This window comes from Peromyscus eremicus, chromosome 8b (assembly GCF_949786415.1).
Source record: "Peromyscus eremicus chromosome 8b, PerEre_H2_v1, whole genome shotgun sequence".
Lineage (NCBI taxonomy): Eukaryota > Metazoa > Chordata > Mammalia > Rodentia > Cricetidae > Peromyscus > Peromyscus eremicus.
In genome coordinates this window covers 31,081,980-31,101,576 of record NC_081424.1, presented here as the reverse complement: position 1 = coordinate 31,101,576, position 19,597 = coordinate 31,081,980, and the positions used below count along the sequence as shown (strand labels likewise).

At 40.1% G+C, this 19,597-nt stretch overlaps 1 protein-coding gene and 1 long non-coding RNA gene across 15 annotated transcripts in view; one reads left to right on the top strand and one right to left on the bottom strand.

The window, feature by feature from the left end:
- Epb41l2 (erythrocyte membrane protein band 4.1 like 2) overlaps positions 1 to 19,597 on the top strand; it is a 177,607-nt gene that overhangs the window by 25,175 nt on the left and 132,835 nt on the right. The window lies entirely within an intron of this gene.
- LOC131918512 (uncharacterized) lies at positions 4,979 to 11,795 on the bottom strand. The gene is made up of 3 exons (XR_009381004.1): positions 11,560 to 11,795; positions 11,052 to 11,125; positions 4,979 to 5,647 (listed from the first exon to the last, which is right to left on the bottom strand). It is a non-coding gene; the product is annotated as an uncharacterized LOC131918512 (long non-coding RNA).

Sequence of the window (19,597 nt, the reverse complement as noted above, 5' to 3'; positions counted from 1 at the left end):
TTGATTGCATCAATTCCTGTGGCAATGATTTAATATGTTTGTGTCATTTGATTTCCTATAAATAGTAGCAGAGACTTAGTAAGATTCAAGGTTAGTTTGTGGGGGGAGTGTGTGTGTGTGTGTGTGTGTGTGTCTGTGTGTCTGTTAGAGTCCTTCATTCTTGCATTTATTTTTATTGCATCTCATTAGGAGATACTGTAGTAGGGCTAGTGACATGGTTTGTCCCCAAGCCTGATGACCTGAGTTCAGTGCCTGGGATCTATTTGGTGGGAGTTTTCCTTTGCCCCTCACACATGCACTGTGGTATGTGCAGTCACACAACACAGCACATATGCACAAATCATTGTGAAAGATGCTCTTGTGGCTGGCTGTCTTTGGGATGAGGATGGATCAGGGATTCAACCGGATATTTGAGAATTTCCATCAGGCTTTTACTTGATGGTTTTTAGCAGCCATGGATAGATTACTAATTGCCTGGATACATTATGTGATTACGTTACTTTCATGTATATTTTTCACTCAAGTAATTTAAATTATGGAACTGAGAGCCCTTCATCCCGACATTTTTATTATGTATTTGTGAAAAAGGGCATTTCACATTTCATCAGAGCACTGCTATTTTTATAACCATTAATTGGCAGAAATCCTCTGATATCATCAAGTTTATGGTATATTTAAGTATCTCCAGCCACTCCCGTGATGTCTTTATAGTGTGCTTATTAAACCAGGATTCCGCAAAGGAGCGCTTGCCTCATTTAGACGTGCCTTTGCCGTTTAGTATCTTTAGTTTGCAGTAGTTTAGCCCCTTCTAGTTCATTACCTTTTCATGATGGGGACTTGTTAGAAAGATGTGATGTCATCCGACCTCTTCTAAAACTTGCTTTTTCTGAATTGGTTTTATTGTTTTTATGTTGTATTTAGGTCATTCTTCTATAGCCCATATTTTTGTCAAGTAAAAGTCTATCTGAAGAATTGATTGAATTCAGAATAAATATTTTAGTAGAGTGTTTAATAACCAGACACAATGCATCATAGTAGGAGCCGTGCAAATCCTTATTAATAAAGCTAGGATTGATTAAAGCGATGATAGATTTTCCCGTTGTGAAATCATGTTTTTCCTTTTGGTATCAGTGTGTCATCTGGGAAGAGAGAAATTTTGGCAATGCATAAGTGTCTAGTTCTTTATCCAACTTCTACCTAATAAAGTGATAGTTTTTTTTGATAGTTTTTTTTCTTTTTTAATCAGAATCATGTCTTATTGGAATTAGCAAAAGGTTATAAAACAGAATTTTTAAAGAGTCTGAGTCAAAATACACAAGCTTACTGTCTTGATCATTTTTAAGCATGTAATTCAGTATTACGTTTTTTGTGATGTGCTCATGTTCACAACACTGAAACTGTGTATCCTGACATGGTATTTAAATGCTTTAAACAGAAGATTTATTTTGTGTGTGAGTGTTCTGCCTGCGTGTATGTAAGTGCACCTACCATGTGTCTGTAGTGAGTGGAGGTCCGAAGATGTCAGATTCCCTGGCACTTGAGTTACAGGTGGTTGTGAGCTGCTGTTTTGGCACTGGGAACTGAACCCCAGTCCTGTGCAAGAGCCACAAGTGCTGCTATTCAACTGAGCCAACTCTCTAGCTCTGGTATTCGAAATGTTTATTCCTTTAATTTTATTTGCTTATTCTTTACTAGGTAGCTTTCTTTTATCAGCGTGGGCTTCTTGGTTATTATAAAATAGTTTTAAAATGTAAAATGCAGGATAAATACTTGGTTTACCACAATTCAGAAGAAAGCTTAATAGTTATGCCCTTTTCTTTTCTTTTTCTTTTTTCCTTCTGTGTTAACAGAAAAAAGTTTCGGTCCTTAAATATCCCCAACTGCCCATGTATAAAGATTTGGTCTACAGCCTGTGGCATGTGGGGAGGAGAGTGAGTGGTCAGGATGTGGGACCTGGTGGAAGCAAGTTAGGTTATGGAGGGCTTGTACTTGAAGGTGTTTTGGGATCTCATCCTCTTCCCTCTTTGCTTCCTGGCTGCCAGGAGGTAAGCAGCTCCACTCTACTTTGCTCTTCCCACCATGATGTGTTCCACTGCCATAAGCCTCAGAATGATGGTGCCAACTTGCCATGGGCTGAAACTTTAGAAACTGTGAGCCGAAATAAACCTTCGATCCTTACAGGTAGATTTTGTCTCAGGATATTTGTCAAAGCAGTGGAAGGCTAACGGAAGCAGTGTGTTTCTTTTTTTGGGTATCTTCATTGATTTAAGAGTTTTTGTATATTCAATGGATTTCAAGGAGTTTCACTCACTTTTTTTTTTCTTCTGAAACCTGACTCGGGCTTGCTAGTTGCTGGATTACAGGTTGCACCACTGTGCTTGGCCAGTCATTCTTTTTGTTCGAGGTTCACATTTCCTCAGTCCTTTCAAACTGGCTTTATCTCTTTAACTTAATCCCATCAAGTTTTGAAAACAAGAGTTTATTTAAAGACGATAAGTTTTTTTATTTTTGTTTTTGTTTTTGAGAATAGCATCAAATCCCCATTAGCTATAACACAAAATGATGTGTAATACAAGAAAATGCTGTGAAGCGGAATGAGAGCTTAGTGCCATGACACTAATTCATTAGCATTTAAGATCTAGCATGAAAGACGCGTTCCAAGGCCTCTCTATATGATTTGTGATCTCTAAACACTTAAAATGTTGTTTTGCTATTCAGTCATTATTGGAACAGAATAGCTCAAGAGTTTGTGTATTGTTAGATTTTTGATGTAGACATTGTTAGAATTTGTTCCCTATCCCATTAGCTTTCCAGGCCATGGGTTCAATTTGGAGACGTGAGAGTTGCGGCATCCTCCAGAGTTACAACTCCATCCTCAGAGGATTTGCATGCTAACCTCTGCCTCTCCTTCCATCCTAAAGCAAAGCTAACACTCTGCCTGGACACTAGCCTTGTCATGCTGGATTAATAGACTGCGGAGAGTTTCCTGCAGACAGCTCTGTTTCCTCTGATTTGAGTAAACAGGTCACGTTAGGAGCTGAAATGTATAAGTGAGCTTATGAAGGACTGATCAGTAATTGAATAAAGTCTTCATGGGTGCATCATGTTTCCAAAGCCCTGGGAAAACAGGATCTGCCATGTAGAACACATGCTAGCTTGTAAACGTCCCTTTCTGTAGTGCCCATGGTGTTCATCGTGGAAGCAGCAGTCCTTTTAGCTTTGCAAGCTTTGTTCTTCAGAGTAAGTCGTATAGTTTGTCCTTGTTCTCACCATGGTCGCCATCATGGCTCTCTTGTTAAGTGTTAAATGGGAACCTCCAGCTTCTAAATACTTTGAACATGTCCTGCGTGTTGGGCAGCAGTACAAGTAATACAGCTGCATACCATACTAATACAAACCAAATGCGGTGCTTTGGAAAGCCATTTCTTCTCCAGAATAGAATCTAGTACTGTAGTGGAATCCTGTATTTATTCTCCAGTGAGTTCAGTTTTAGAGTAAAATAAAAAAACCATACTATATTCTAACTTTTAGTTAGAAATATTCATCTTTATGCCTTTAAGTTTTGGCAGCTTTGTAAAATATAACATTGTTTTTGTAACTGTAAAGAGCCAGCACTTAAAAAAAAACCCTAAAATTGCACCAACTGCAGAAACTGAATACTGTCATTTCTAGCAGATAAAGCTCTTCTATGACTATTCCAGATGTGACAGCAGCTAGAATAATCTGAATACTTGGTTATTTCTTTCACATTCATAGTATTAATGAATTGTGAATAAGTGCAGTTTAAGTTTGTGCAGGATTGCCTTTATAAGAACACTTTCTTACATGAAAATACAAGTGTATGTAGGTTGAATGGCAGTTATTTTGTACATTACCATACAATGGATTTAAGCTATTTTACAGAGAATATTTATGATAAAATTTCTTAGATAAAAACCAGTTAGGGTCAGGTAAATTAATAATTAGAAGAAAGTATCCAAATGAGGATATACACATACAGCTATGACTGTGAGCCAGCATACATTTTGTAGATATTCTATTTATGTATATATTTGTTTTGTTAGTTTTATAAAAAAATAACTTTTTCAGAATATCCGATTATTCTTGATGTTAACCATTATTCTTTGGAAATTTTTAGTAAGGTATTGAAAGCATTTTCCCTCTTAAGTCCTGAAATTTTCTTCTGTGTATGTAGATATGTGTGTGTGTGTGTGTGTGTGTGTGTGTGTGTGTGTGTGTGTGTGTGTACAGGTACACATGCATGTGTATGCACGTGTCTCTGGAGGCCTTGGGTGTTGTTCCTCAAGTATTGTCTACTTATTTATTTTTGGAAACGAGACAAGCTCTCTCACTGTCCTGGAAGTTAGACTGGCTGACCAGCAAGCTTCAGAAATCTAGTGTTTTTACCTCCTCTGTGCTGAGATTATAAGCGGACACCACGGCTGGCCTTTTTCCTTTTAAGATGTAGGTCCTGGGGATTGAACTCAGCTGTTCCTGCTCCTCTTTCTCCTCCTCCTCCTCCTCCTCATTATTATTAAAGCTGGAGGCTCATTCATCTCAGCAGTCCAGATGCTGGGGCCTTGAGCATTGCTGCAGGTTTGAGGCCAGCCTGAACTACAGTGTGAGACCTGTTTTTAAAAAAGATTAGTAGTTGAGACTTTCTAAGTTATATTCCTTGGATGATTTTTTATGCTTAAAGCCACCCCCACCTCTGGTTCCTGTGAAAGTGAAGTGTCTCTCATTCCTACAAGAAGGTTTGACACTGCTGTCTCTTTTATCACTCCCGGATTTTAATAGCATCTGTCAGGTTTGATTTTAAAATGCCAAGTGTGCCCGCGTTCCCAGTCACCGGCTTCTTCCAGAGCAGCAGCCATACTGTGCATGTTCCCGGTGACTGGCATGTGTTGAAGCACTCTCTCGGTGTTTATGGAAAGAATGAAAACTAGTAAATGAAACAAGTTTTAATGAAGTTCAGATTTTTGTTACTATGTGAATATAAAATGTCCCCTGCAGGTTTATGAGTTGAATGAATACTTGGCCTCCAGCTGGAGGTACAGTTTTGAGAGGTGGTGGAAACTTAGGAAATGGGGCCTCGTTGGAGGGTAGGTCACTGGGACACACTGTTGAAGCCTACTTCCCAGTCTATTCCTTCTTTGATTCCTGGGTGAGCTCCTTGCCGCGCATGCTTTCCTAGCCATAGTGGATCCAACTTCGGAAGCTGAGCTATGTTTTGTTTGTGTGTGGTGTTTGTCACGATGATGAAAAGTCCAACGTGTACTGTTAATTTTATTTCCTTGCTAGGAATAAGTGAATATATGAAGTGACTTGGATGGTCCTTTTACTGTGTAGAAACTTTTGAGTGCTGGTGGCAGTGTGGATTGACTTGTCATTGAGTTGGAGACAAGTTCTTAAGTGCGGAAGTGGAGCTGAGTAGTTACTTTTTCTACTCAGTACTGACTTAGCCATACCTACCTCTTTCCTGTCCCTTCATGAAAAGGTGGCCTTCTTTAGCCTCACTGGTACCCTGGAGTCCTATCCTATCACTTCTGGCCTAATCAGATGTCATATTAGTTGGTTGCAGCTTGTTAGTGTTTCCTGTCTGCTTTGTTTAGGCCATGGTCCTCAGTCCTGGAGATGTTAGAATCACCTAGGGATTTTAAAGGGAAGAAATATCAGAATCTAGGATTAGAGGATAGTAGAATGGCAAGACAGGAAAGCTTTGTGAAGAAAGTGAGATCTAAGGGCTTTCCCAAGAGAATGAATCTATTTACTCTAAAAACTTGGGTCAAGAACTGGATGCTTAAAAGTCCTCTCCACGGATCCCATTTCCCATTCCACACTCGGCATTATTGAGTCCCACCTTTGTTTATCACCACTCCTTAGTCTCCATTTTCTAGTTCACTTTGCTTACTTTGACGTTATTTTATGTCATGTTTTTTGAGATGTTCTTCGTGTTTGATGATGTCACGTTCCTACTGAAGAGCTGTTGAGCACTCCCTTTGGAATGGGAGAGAATTCAAAGCTAACAGTTGCGATCCTCTCCCCTTACTCACTGGATGTCCTGCTCCAGCCATAGGACTTTCCATGGCTCTGGACAGCTAGGGTTTTTAGATTTGAAGACATTCTGTAAGCAGTATCTTTTTATTTTATTTGAATTAATTAATTAGGTTTTTTTGAGACAAGGTTTCTCTGTGTAATAACCCTGCCCTGGAACTTGCTCTGTATACCAGGCCGGCCTTGAACTCACAGAGATCCACCTGCTTCTGCCTCCCAAGTGCTGGAATTAGAGGAGTGTGCCACTACCACCCGACTTTTTAATTTTATTTTACAAAGATTTATTTTTATTTTTAATCACTTGTATACGTGTGGATATTTGTGGGTATGTGTTCTGTGTAGGTATGTGCATGTACCCTTGAGTCCACAGGAGGTTATTAGATTCCCCTGGAGCTGGAGTTGGAAGTGGCTGTGAACCACCAGATTGGGAGCTGGGAATTGAACTTGTGTTCTCTGGAAGACCAGCTGCTGAGCTGTCTTTCCAGCCTCGACTGTAAGCTATCTCTTAATTTCTTTTTTTTTTTTTTTTTTTTTTTTTTTGGTTTTTTGAGACAGGGTTTCTCTGTGTAGCTTTGTGCCTTTCCTGGGACTCACTTGGTAGCCCAGGCTGGCCTTGAACTCACAGAGATCCGCCTGGCTCTGCCTCCGAGTGCTGGGATGAAAGGCGTGCGCCACCACCGCCCGGCAATTTCTTTTTTTTATAGTTCTCATACCAATTACAGAATTTTGAGCTGTAGAATTATGGCCATTCTTTAACTCAACCTTTTAACTTATAAATGGAAAACCTAAAATGTTGAAATTTTAAATGATTTCAAACAGCCCTCCACCTATGTCAAAGAAAAGTAGCCCCAGACCCAGGTTATAGTTAATGTCTCTGTTCATTTTTCATATGGTTTTTTTCTTGTAAGATGTAGCTGGCATTCTACATTTCTCTTACCCCTTCTGTATTCATTCTCTTCAGCGTAGGCTCTAGTGTATGTAGCACCAAAGTTTAATGACATTTACTGTACTATGATAGCATCATACTTTTTGTTGCAGTGGTAATTAACAAAGCTGTCTTTAAGAGCTTCCTTTGTGACTGGTCATCACTTCATTGTTCCTTACTGGAAGGCACTGTTACCCACATTTTAGAAATAAGAAAACAAAGATATGAAGGTCTGTAGAGATAAAGTCTTAAAATACCAAGCTTAGATTTGAATGTAGATCTCTAGAGGTAGGCACATTTAGCTTTTTTTTTTTTTTTTTGTAATTGCTTACATGTAGGTGTCTTGGCTCTTGATAAAAGTGCCTAGGTCACTGGTGTGCCTATTTTAGCACCTTTCACTGAAGAGCTGAGGACATATTTTCTTCCTAATTGGAAGGATGTCTGACTCGGATCACATTTTGAGTGTCAAACATTGGTGGAGTGGTGGAGGCAGCAGAGGGTGAGAAATGGAGTGCCAACCTAGGACCACATTAGAGACAACATCCAGGAGACATGCATTTCACTGGGGGAGATGAGCAGCACGGTTTTTGTGCTTGAAACAAGTTAGTTACCTGGAGAGTTTGTGCTAGCGTCCCAGAGGCACAGTGCTGTGTCTGGCCTTGTTCACTGTTGGTCTGCTGTTTCCTTAGTTCAGTGGTACTGAGACTAATGAGTAGCTTCCATAGAAGGATGCTTTCTTCAGGCGCATCTTCAACTTGTCTGCTATACTGAAGGCTTCCAACTCGGTGCCCTGCTGGGCAAGTGCCTTCTGGGATGGTGTGGGTTAAGTGGACAGTGTGTGTCTGTTGTAGTCATGCAGTTAGGTGTAAAGAATCTTTTGTCTCTTTTGCTTGTTGGAAAGGTGAAACCGAAACCCTTAAGCTGGTTAAGCATATTGATTTCCTGGATTTTTTTTTTTTTTTAAAGGATTTGTGTTCAGTGTTCTTTGTTCCTCTGAAATAACTCATAGAATATTGTGCTAGTCTTAAGTCTTTAGTGATTAGGAGTGTGAGAATGCACTTAGGAGATTCAAGAGCACATTTGGAGGGTGGTCTTAGAAGTATAATTTTCAAATTTTCAAGATATTTGAATAACCATTTTGAAATAAATTCTGTGTATAGCTTAAGAGTGAGAATAAATGATATGTTCAAGCTAAACTGTCTGGAGAACAGAGACGTGGGCTATTCTCGCCCTTATGTCATCGTTAACTAGTTGATGGCCTTGGAAAAATGAGGTGAACTTGCTTCATTCTCAACTTTTAATGGGTCGGATTTTGTTATCCTTAAGCTTACCTTCCAGTGTGTACTGGTATCAGATAACACATTCACAATTTATTTGTGATGGAAATGCAGCCATTCCCTGCTGTGGGGGAGACAGGTCTCTAGTTCATAATGTTTCGGAAACTGGGTTGCTGATTTGTAGCTCATCATGTTTAGAGATTTCCCCCTTCCCCAAGGACAGGGTTTCTCTGTGTAGCTGTTCTTGGCTGTCCTGGAAGTTGCTCTTATAGACCAGGCTGGCCTCAAAGTCACAGAGATCCACCTGCCTCTGCCTCCTGAGTGCTGGGATTAAAGGCATGGGCTTACACCAGGGGTGTTAAAACATTAGGGAATATTTTAACCACCATAAACACTTTCTTTTCTGTCTTCAAAAAGACAGCTGTTGGGGACAGCTGTTGGTTTTAGCCCTTGAATTATATTTTTATTTTGGTAAAATATATGAAAGATACATCAAAACTAAATAAAAATAGACACAAGACTTATCATTTTGGCTGAGCACAGTGTAATGCCAGCACTGAAGAGGTTAAAGTAGGAGGAGGACTGCAAACAGATCAGCCTGGGGTAGATGGCCAGGCTGGATTACTTAGTGGATTCTGCCATCAAACACACGGTGTTGCCATTTTAACCGTTATCCACCGGTATTAAATATACCCCCAGTGCTGTGCAGCTATCACCATTATTTCCAGATCTTTTTTTTTCTGGCTATGGTGTGTGTACATGCCTTTCTCTGTGTTTATTTGCATGTATGTAGATGTGGAGGCCCACAGAAGGTTCCTAGTAAGATCTGAGCTTGCTTTCTTTATTTACCCAGCAGGACTGCATTAGAGGATGGCTTGATCATGTGCTTAGTTACTAGGTGATTGGAAGGGTCTACACTTGGCTGAGCTAGAGGTGGAATTGCTGACTCCCAGTACGTCTGACATTTGTGAGGAACCACTAGACTACAGACCATACGACGCAGAGCTGTATTTCTCTGCATTTTACCAGGATCCTGTTTTTTTTGACATTAGTACCTGCGCTTGTTTGACTCCCCATCCCCCTAAGTGAGTCATCCTCATGGGTAGGAAGTTGTGTCTTAACTGTGGCTTTGATTTCCATTCCCTGATAATTCGATGATGTTGATCAGCTTCTCAGGTTTTTCTTCAGATGTACTCTTGTGTGTGTATAAGTGTTTTTTGTCTGCATGCATGTGTGCATACCACCTGTATGTCTGGTACCTGCAGAGATAAGAAGAGGGTGCGGGTCCCCTGGAACTGTTTGTGAACCACTGTGTAGGTGCTGGCAGAGGAACTCAGGTTCTCTGCAAGTGTGACAAGTGCTCTTAACCACGAACCTCCTCTCCACATGTCAGCTTTTCTTTTGAGACAGGGTCTTACTGTGGAGTTCTTGCGGGCCTTGACCCATTGTTGTCACTTAAGTAGAGTCTTTTTATGGCTTAAAAAGAATCATGTGTATTTTCTCATTCTTGTCTGTTTTGCTTACTTTTCTACTCTTTATCCAAATGAACATTTAGGGACTTAGGGAACCTAGCTACTTTCCTTCCTTCCTTCCTTCTTTTTTCTTCAAAGAGTTCAGTCATTTTGCCTATTTCAAGGGTACCTACTGTTCATTTAACACCTGACTGCAGTTTTTTTTTTTTAAATCAGTTTATTTTTTGTAGTACTGGGGGTTGAATATAGGCCTGGCACATTGTAGGTAAGTGTTTCAGTACTGAACTACATCTCCAGACCGGTTTTTATTTTTCATTTTGACACAATAGTCTCACTGATTGTCTAAGCTGGTATTGAACTTACTCTGTAGTTCAGGCTGGCCTTGAATTCGCAACCCTCATGCCTCAGTTGTCAGAGTATTTGGAGTACAAGTCTGTGCTCCTGGGACCAACCTGAACTGTATTTTAATATTCTTTACTATGCTTTATAAACTTTTATTTTTATTGTATTTTCTTGAGACAGGGTCTTGTCATGGGTCTCCTGCTTCAGCCTTTTATGTGTTGTTATGGGCATGTGATAACATGCCTGGACGTTTTTTGTATGTATTTATGTTAGAGCCTTTGGAATCCCTAGGCAGAGGATCTCAATTTATTGATAATTTGAATACTAGGCAGTTTTATTTGAGTACAAATAGATTTTTATATAGTGACCTTGGTGGAGTTGTTAAATAAATGTTTGGGTTAAGAATAGCTCAGTAGTGAGGTAAGTGCTGGGGAAATTGCCTATTTAGAAATGGAGTGTGTGCTGGCTACTTTGAATCAACCTGACACAAACTATTGTCACCTGGGAAGAGGGAACCTCTTCCGAGGAATTTCCTCCATCAGACCGGTCCTTGGGCATACCTGTGGGGCATTTTCTTGATTAGTGGTTGATGTGGAGGGTCTACCCCACTGTGAGTGATGCCATCCCTAGGCAGGTAGTTCTGGTTTTTATGAGAAAGCAAGCTGAGCAAACTGAAGAGCAAGCCAATAAGCAGCACTCCTCCACAGTCCCTGCTTCAGGTCCTGCCTCCAGGTTCCTGTCCTGAGTTCCTGCCTTAGCTTTCTTTGATGATGGTCTGTAAACTGTAAGATGGAGGAACGCTTTCCTCTCCGGGTCGGTTTTGGTCATGGTGGTTATCACAACAGAAAGCAAACTAAGACAGTGCATGTTAAAGAGATACATTTTGAGGCTCTGAAATGTGTAGGGAAGGCTGCACATTGTAGTTGGATCTTATTGCCATCTGAAGGAAAGTGTATGTGAACGTGGTTGTTACGAACTTACTGTTTCTGAAGATGTAGCAGACTATCAGCCACGTCCTAGTCGTTTAGTCAGTGGAGAAATAACTTTCAGAAAGCCTATTGATAAAATTGAGGTGGTTTATAGAGTGCCTGTGGAAGCCATGACTTTAAACATTTTAGAGTTGAAGGTCAGAGAGGCTGTTTTGAGAACAGGAGGTACAGACTTCAGGGAAGGCCATGGCATACATGGCTGGGACTGGACTGTCATCTGGTTAAATGGGGTGGTGGGGATGGGGTGGGGAGGGTGGGGAGTTTGGGGCGTGAGGGGGGCAGGCCCTGTAGGTTATATACAGGTTGTATAGCCTTTGCTTTTTGCCTTGCTTTTAAGTTGGTCACTCTGCTTCATTGGACCTCCAGCTTCCTATAGTGGCTGTAGGCCTAGAAACCTCAAGTCTTGGAAGGAAGCAACTAGCAGTAGGTCACTCTTAGCAAAGCCCTGAACCTTTCATTACTATAGTTAACAGGAAGCAAAAGGCTCCAAACAGTTATACCTGAGTGCATGGGTCTTTGTGGATGACTGCTCTTGTCGTTCTCATCAAGACATTCCGAGTATGGCTGTGAGTGTTTCATGGGAAAACACAGCAGCCCCCGAAAACCTGAGTCCAACCTTCTGATTTGATTGATGGATACATCACTCAGAACCATCAGATCTTGGTTCAGACTTTGAGATCTTGTGGCACCGATGACTGTGGACTACTAAAGGTCACTTTTCTGCTGTTTGGTAGCCGTTAACTGTCACTGGAATGCTTAGGCAGTTGCTTTCTAATTTGGCAGGTGTCTCTAATTTCCAAAGTAAATGTATAAGTCTAAGACATTCTGTGGCATTTGAATCCTATTCAGAGCCCTGTGGAGGGAAAGTGGACTTTTAGTTTCTGTAGTTAACTTGGCAGTTTTTAAAAATAGAGCAGTAAGAACTCAATCTTTTATTCATGCTTTAAAGATTCACTTCCATAGAATCAGATTGCAAAATGTAAATTTAACCTTTGATAGACCATGACTGATGTATTATTTACCCATATGATTCGTCAGAATTTGACCAGTTGAATTTACTTTAGTTGATCGTTCATAAATGCTTAAGTGGGATGGGGAATGCTATTTTTGATTTTTTAAAAACAAAAACACTAAACTTTTATGTTTAATCTTAAGCTGACTGTTTAATCTTAAGTTGAATAAAAGTCTTCTCATTTTGCTAGATGTGAAAGGAGGAAATTAATGAAAATGTCTTGTGTTTTCAGAATTTTGGAAACAAGGAAGAGGTATTAGGGAGGGAAATGCAGTGTTTTAAGAAAGTATTGGTTCTCTTTTGGGATCAGCAATGTGTTGGACTGATTGGGAGATGAGAGGTTGAAATGTTTGCTAAGCAAGCCCTAAAATATATCGAATTCAGACATTACATACTGAGAAATACTGCTTTAAGTAGTTATTTGCAGCATTTGAGTCATAAGTTTAATTGGAGGAGGTCAGTGATAAAAAATACATATATAATGTGTAGTTATTTATAGTTACTGGTGTGCCCTAAGTGGTATCCCATAGAACTAGTCTGTATTAGCAAATATGTAGGTAATCTGTTATATGTAATTTGGGGTATGGTTCAGAGCACTTAGATGTTTTCTTACAAATATGAGACATAAAGATTTGTGAGAGACATATATCTAAGCATTATAGCACATTACTGTTTAAAGTCTGAACCAGTCTGATGGTTTGGTTATGAATTTGTATTAACATTTTCCCCTTTAAAATATTGAACCAGTTAGAATCGGCTTTTAATGAAGTGTGGTATGGTATGAGCATCAGACAGTGGAGTGTTTTTACTTCATTGCTTTAGTTCCTAGGGGGTAAAGTCATCACACTGCAGAATGACCTAATCCAGTAGTGACCAAGGCAGCACCCAACCAGGTAGTCTCAGAAGGAACAAAACTGCTTTGTGTGCCCATGTCATGAAAGGTCTGTACCTCCCAGATTTAAGTAGGTATTAATTCTTAGAACGTGTCGGCAATTCTGATATTTAGGTGATTGGTAATGTTAATTGGTTTTCCCTGATCTTTTTGTGTAGAGCAGTAGTGAAGGGCAAATGTACTTCATGAATTACACCTGCTCCTCTTGCTAGTGTCTACTTCTAAACTGTTGCTCTGCTAGCCTTTCCACGGCCATTCTGCTGATGCCCCTTTCTTTATGTCAGATCTTTTGAAAGGATCTTGGCAGTTGTCAAGTATACCGTATGTGACGTGTGTGAATTTTGAGTCGGCTCTTACATTGAAGTTAGGAAGAAAAAAGTTCACTTTGTTTTCCTTAGAAGTATTTTTAATCATGGAAGTTTTTAATAAGTTGTTTAAAATTAGTTATCAGAAAAATGTTAGTTGACTTTGGAATATTGTAAGAAAGACTCGTGGCAACTTGAGTCAGTTTTAAATGATTTGTAAACTTTGGAGATGTCAAACTCAAACTATGAAAATTTTAACGTTTAGATTAAGAGTTCAATACACTTGTTGAATGAACAAATCATTTTTTTCCCATTAGTAAATTGTTTTTACAATTTTGGAATTAAGGCATTACTGGTTTTTAGCATACTTATCTAAGGAATTGCAGAATATAGTATTTATAAACTGTTATAATAGTATAGTCATAATTGTTTGGAATGTTTTTCTGATGTGATTTGGGAAGGTTTGGTCACTGTTGGGCCTTATAGCTGAGTAACGATATGTGCTCCTCTTGATTACACTACATTTTATTCAGAGAGAGAAGTAGGCTGCTCTCCCTAAATATTAGGCTGCAGTAAACACCAGAGCAAGAACATAAAACTATATAAGAATTAAATGCTTAACTTTTTAGAGTTGGTACTAGTGCTGTCACTGTTTGGCTCATGGAGTGATTGGTAATCATTGGCTATCTTCAGTATTGGCCTTGAATCCTTTTGGCAAACATTTGAATCATTGTAGGCTTGTGAAGTAATGGTTAGTTGTTTGGCTTCCTAGGCAACGGCCTGCTGAGACCCAGTCAGTTGTGTTCCAGGGGGAGCTAAACAGGTGTAGAGGGACATGGCCCTATGGAGAGAAAGCTTGTGGCCTTACTGTCATCCTTTGTTGAATTAAAATACGTGCTTGTGTATGAGTAATGAACCCTAAGTATGAGACTAAATTGTAGCCTTACTATCATGATTAAGTGTATTTAAGATGTGAAGTCAATCATTCTATCTAATGATTCTGACTTGCAGGTAGTGGGGAAAATAAGCCTTGAATCAGCTGGAAATCCAACTGTGAATAGACAGAAAACAACGTGATTAGCGTTTTTTACCTGCATAGCCTACATAGTGTGTGTGGGCACGAGGGACATAGAACTCCATAACTAAGCCGTTTGTAAAGTTAGAGTACCGGTGTGATCGATGAAGACAGGGAGTAGCTTATGGCCTGTAAGGGGTATGGAGGTTCTGAAGGAATACAAGGGAGGGAGGTGGGAAGAAGGGTCAGTGAGGAGAGCTGGAAAAGGGTAGGAAAGGAGGAGGTGAAATGAGCAGCTGCACTTGAGGTTCTAAAGGAATACAAGGGAGGGGGATGGGAGGGTCAGTGAGGAGAGCTGGGAAAGGGTAGGAGAGAAGGAGGTGAGATGAGCAGCTGCACTGCTGAGACACGTGCTGACTGCGGAGATCGATCTCTTCTACTGTTCAGTGACTCTTTGAGAGCCTAACCAACCCCAAGTTAGAACACAGCCAGTGTGACTCAGTGCCCGCTTTATGCCTGCGTGGGGTTGTCTGCTTATTATAACGGCTGAACTGCTGGAGTCCACTGATACGATGTTGAAGTTATAAAACATTTTGTAAATGTGTCTTCATCTGTGGTGAGTCCTCATGTGTGTGAATTAAGCAGTCCCGTTCTGGCTGTCAGTTTAGTTCTGTTTATAGGAACTTCTGTTTTTTCCCACAAGCAGTAGTAAGGCACACTTTGTTTATGTGGCAGACTGACTCCTTCATACATGATGTGAGTTTGAGAAGCAGTGGTGTGCTGGTGTACCTGCAGTGGGTTTTTATTGAAAAGACCCAGGCATGAGTTTCCTCACCAAGGACAGCTTACTGATAGATTGCCATTTCACCTTGACTCTGTGCTTTAAAGAACTATGGGCTGAGCTTAGGCTTACCCTCAGAAGTCTTTTCTTCCTGTTTTTTTTCCCAGGACTAGATGCGGTCTCTTCAGGAGTTTTCTTTCCCCCTCTGCTTTCTTCAGACAGTTTCACTAGATAGCCTAGGCGAGCCTGGACTTCACTGTGTAGACCAAGTGGACTTGTTATTCAGGAGTGCATAACCTTGTGTGGTGTGCGTATTTATATCTGGTTTCAGTTTTTTTCTTCCCTCTCAAGTTAAGTGCTTTACTAAGCATTTTCAGGATGAATTTAGGATGAACTTGTCAGATCTGGGAGTATACCCAGATGAATTGGCTATACTCTGTATCGATGCCGTGGACAACATAGAGAGAGTCAGATGCTCTGGAGTTACACATCTGCTGAATTCATTGTCATCAGTCCTTTGGAATCATTCATAAACAGGATTATAAAATTACATGGATTTTACAGGAAAATTATAACAAAAGATGAGTAAGTGAGGAGGAAAAGGAGGAGAGGGAGGAGGGGAGAAGAAAAAGAAAAAGAGAAAACACTCACATTCTGTACCAACTACAGCAGAGCAGCTTGGGAACTGCAGTTTTCTTCTCAGGGAAATTCTCTAGCACAAGCTACTGCAAATTGTTGAGCCTCTGGCTGCAGCACAGAAAACTGCCCCTCTGTCTTTCCAGTACACAAATGTAGACGATCCCTACTGGAAGCCATCTTCGAGAAAGTGCTGGCCCTCTGGAAGCCAGATGTTCCTAGTTTGCTTTCCAGGTACATAACGGGAACTCAGTGCTTTTGCTGTAAATAAAGTCAGCCAGACAGGGGTTCTTTATAAACAAGGCACAGAAGCAAGCACGCACAGCACCCTAACTTCCGGGTGTAAATACGGATGTAAACACAGTGCATTTGGAACTAAGTCCGTCCCTCTGCCTCACCGCATTGCTTGTCATGGTTGGCTGTGGACTTTTTGTGTAACTACAGTAAATGTTAACTGGATTTAGGGTAAACGGAGGCCGAGGTTTTACCAATAATGATTTATTTTACTGTCCAGAAAACGTCTTTTAATGTGAGAGATTGAAAACTGTAACAGTGGAAAAGAGTCCCTAATTGTCCATTTAGCTCAAATCTGAAGTACATTTTCCCAGGCTGAAGTTTTCCAACATGGGCCAGAAAACCCATGTGTTTGAAAATTGAACTTAGTGCTTTGTTTTCTTAGGCCAGACCTCGGCATGACCTCGGGCAGTTGCTCTTCAGTTACTCACTTGAAAGTAGATGTGGAAGAATACGGGCAGCCAGAGGAAGAGTTGTGTGTTCGGCTGTTTAGAGATTTTCTCCAACTGTGCTGGTGTTGACCAGCACACAGAAGGGTTTAGAGCCAGCGGAGTAAGTCCAATGCAGAGTGATTCCTCTTTTCCACATGCACTTTTTCGTAAACACAGACAGTATAGAGGCCGCTAAGCTGGGAAACAGTAGTGTAAAGTCACCTGCTGTTCATGGAGGTGAGAGTCTGACTTGGTGTCAGTAGACAGGCTGTGAGTTCAAATAGAATTAGCCTTTGCTCCGCTGTGAAGTGTAGCTGTTAAAATTAGAACAATTGCCTAAAATGCCAGAAAAGTCTCTTCACCTGCTTGCTGTCTATTTTTCTTGGAGTTTCTAGTTGGAAGTTTTTATGGTATGCTTTCCTTATGTGTCATATATATATATGTATGTATTTTTTTTTATAATTGAAAGTTTCTTTGACAAGGAGTTTTGAATGTCAGCCTAACTTAATTCACACCTATATTGAACTTTGAAAGTGCTTTTTTGATTGTCCTTTATTAGATCGAGAGTCCCATGTTTCAGGCTAGGGCTGTAGCTTAGTTGGTAGAATGCTTGCCTAGTATGCTTCAAACCCTGGCCGCACTATCCAGGGTTGCATAAAACTGGGCGTGGCAATGCTTGTCTTGTAAGCCCAGTGCTTGGAAGGTGGAGGCAGGAGGATCAGGAGTTAAGATTGTCATTGGCTACATAGTGAGCTCAAGGTCAGTCTTAAAAAAAAAAAGGTACAGTGGATCTTGTATAACCAAATCAGTTACTTAAGCGTGTGTGTGGTGTGTGTGTGTGTGTGTGTGTGTATATGTATACATTTTATTGTGTGCACTTTCGGAGAAGCTGCCTTTGTGTTATTGTTGGCAGTGGTTTGCAGTATAAGTCATCTTTGGACATAGAAGACATTTCTTGGAAGATACTGGCCAGATACTTGTTTTTCTTTGAGTCATAAATTTTTTTCACAGATTGGATTTTGGCCCTTGATTCAGTCCTATTGAACTTTATTTTTTAGTGCCTTTTTACTATTTTGGCTTCTTTTTCTTTTTAATAAATAATTAGTCTGTGAAATTATAAGCCGAATGGGGAACAAAGGAATTCCTGCATTTCAAAGGGGAGTCTTTAATTTTCTATTAAAGAGGCAATGTTGGCTTTATTTTTAGAAATTAAATATTTTAAAGCTCTTGAGTAATTTACCACCTCCGACTTTCACCTCTCCTTAAATAAATGGAGGGATCTGTAGGTTGTTTGTGTCCTTGGATAAAAACTGACAAGGACCTTCAGTTTCATCTTGTGACTTGTCCAAATGCCTTTATATGATTGTAGCAAAGCTTGAGATCAAAATAGAAGGTACAGTGTGTAGGTTGCCTGACTTTAAAAAAAGGCCACTCCACTTATTTTAATAATATAAAACCATGACAGATTGAGAATAGTGGGGCTCTAAGGATAATTAAGTACAGGAAATGGCTTCACGTACTGCCTATCGCATACTTGATGATTTGTAGAAAATAGAAACAGCTGTGATTCCAAATGCCCCATAAATTTCAAATGTTGGCATAGCACACTTTTGAGCTGATTCAATAAAGAACTTTGCCCATATGTCTTTGGTGACTTGCTTTCAATTTTCTTCACAAAATGCAAAATATTTGGGGCACTCATTGCTAAATGAAAAGTTGTGTACATTTGGCTTCACAAAGCACAGTACCCTTGGGAGAAGTGTTCTTTTGGAAATTGACTACATTTTTGTGGGAGAATGGATGAAAAGGGCAGTTTCTTGTGTGGCTGCCAAAGGGTCTGAACAATTTGTCGTAGCTTGTGGCTAGAAAACAGCCGTGAGGCAAACCAGCAAGTCCAGACTGCCGTTGGGAGAAAACGCTCTCCCTACTCAGTTAGTAGACCTTTTACAAGACATATTTTATAAAGGGAATTTTTAATCTCAATGACTAGAAATGATGCCTTGACTGATTTTAGACAGAAATCTGGAGAAATATTTGATTTAGCCAAAGTGGAAAGCGATGCAGTATTAAAAGTGACGTTTCTATTTTGTTTTTACTCTACCATGATGTATCAGAGATAATCCTTTTTTTTTTTTTTTTTTTTTTGCCCCATATGTGAGGGTAAAATCCTGGCATGCATGTTATAGGAATAGGTTTTGTCCTTTTCCCCCCAGTTAACTAATTAGAACTACCTCGTCCACAAGTTCACTTACTAAGTATGTTTCATTCTGCATTAGAATCATGTACAAAACGTGTATTGGAACTTGCCACCTGCTTGTACTTAGTGTACCAAGCACAGTGCTGATGTCTTTACGTTGACTGTGTCCCCTGAATGGCTCCTCATGAGGGAAGCAGATTAAAGAGGGTGTCTTGTAGCTAACAGTGGTTGGAGCTGGGACGTGGAACCAATCTGAATGGTTCTATTTATTCCAGGTAGTTGCTATTCCAGATACTCATCTTTTAGATTGAGAATCTTGTAAGGATTATTCTTGTAGGATGTGCTTGGACATGTGGAGGGGTAGTCTTGGGTCAGTTAGTGTTTCACCAAGCTCTGACTTAGGTTAGCTGTTGCTATACCTGTATGCATTGAACGTTTCTTAAACTTTCCTGGTCTAAAGGGGCAGGCACTTCCGTCACAGTGTTGCTTAAAAGCTCTGATGTTGCTGTACTTTCTTGACCTTACTTTTGGCATTATTCTTTTTTGAGGGCATCTAAGCTTTTTCACTTAAGGTACAGAAGTAGCTGGTTACAACAAAATCTTTGTCTTAATGTTTTGTGATATTTAGTAATACTGTTTTTCATAATTGTATTCCTGCTAAGCAATCTTTTGCTCTTAATCTAGCACAGTGGTTTTCAGTCCCATTGGAGGGCAATCTGTTGGTATGCGGGGCAGAGAGGCTGTGTCCTGTAACAGGAAGGGCTGCTCCTTGTAGCAAAATGTTAAAACTGTAGAGGTTGAGCAACCCAGGTCTAGCAAGCAGTTTTCTCATTAACAAAATGGTCCAGTTCTGGGCACATTTGTTTCTTGTTTTGGAGGTGGAGGAAGAGGCTATCTATTTATTTGCTTGCCCTGTTTGGCTCTAAGCCAAATGACACAAGTTGACTTTGCTTTGGATTCTCTCTTACCTGTTTC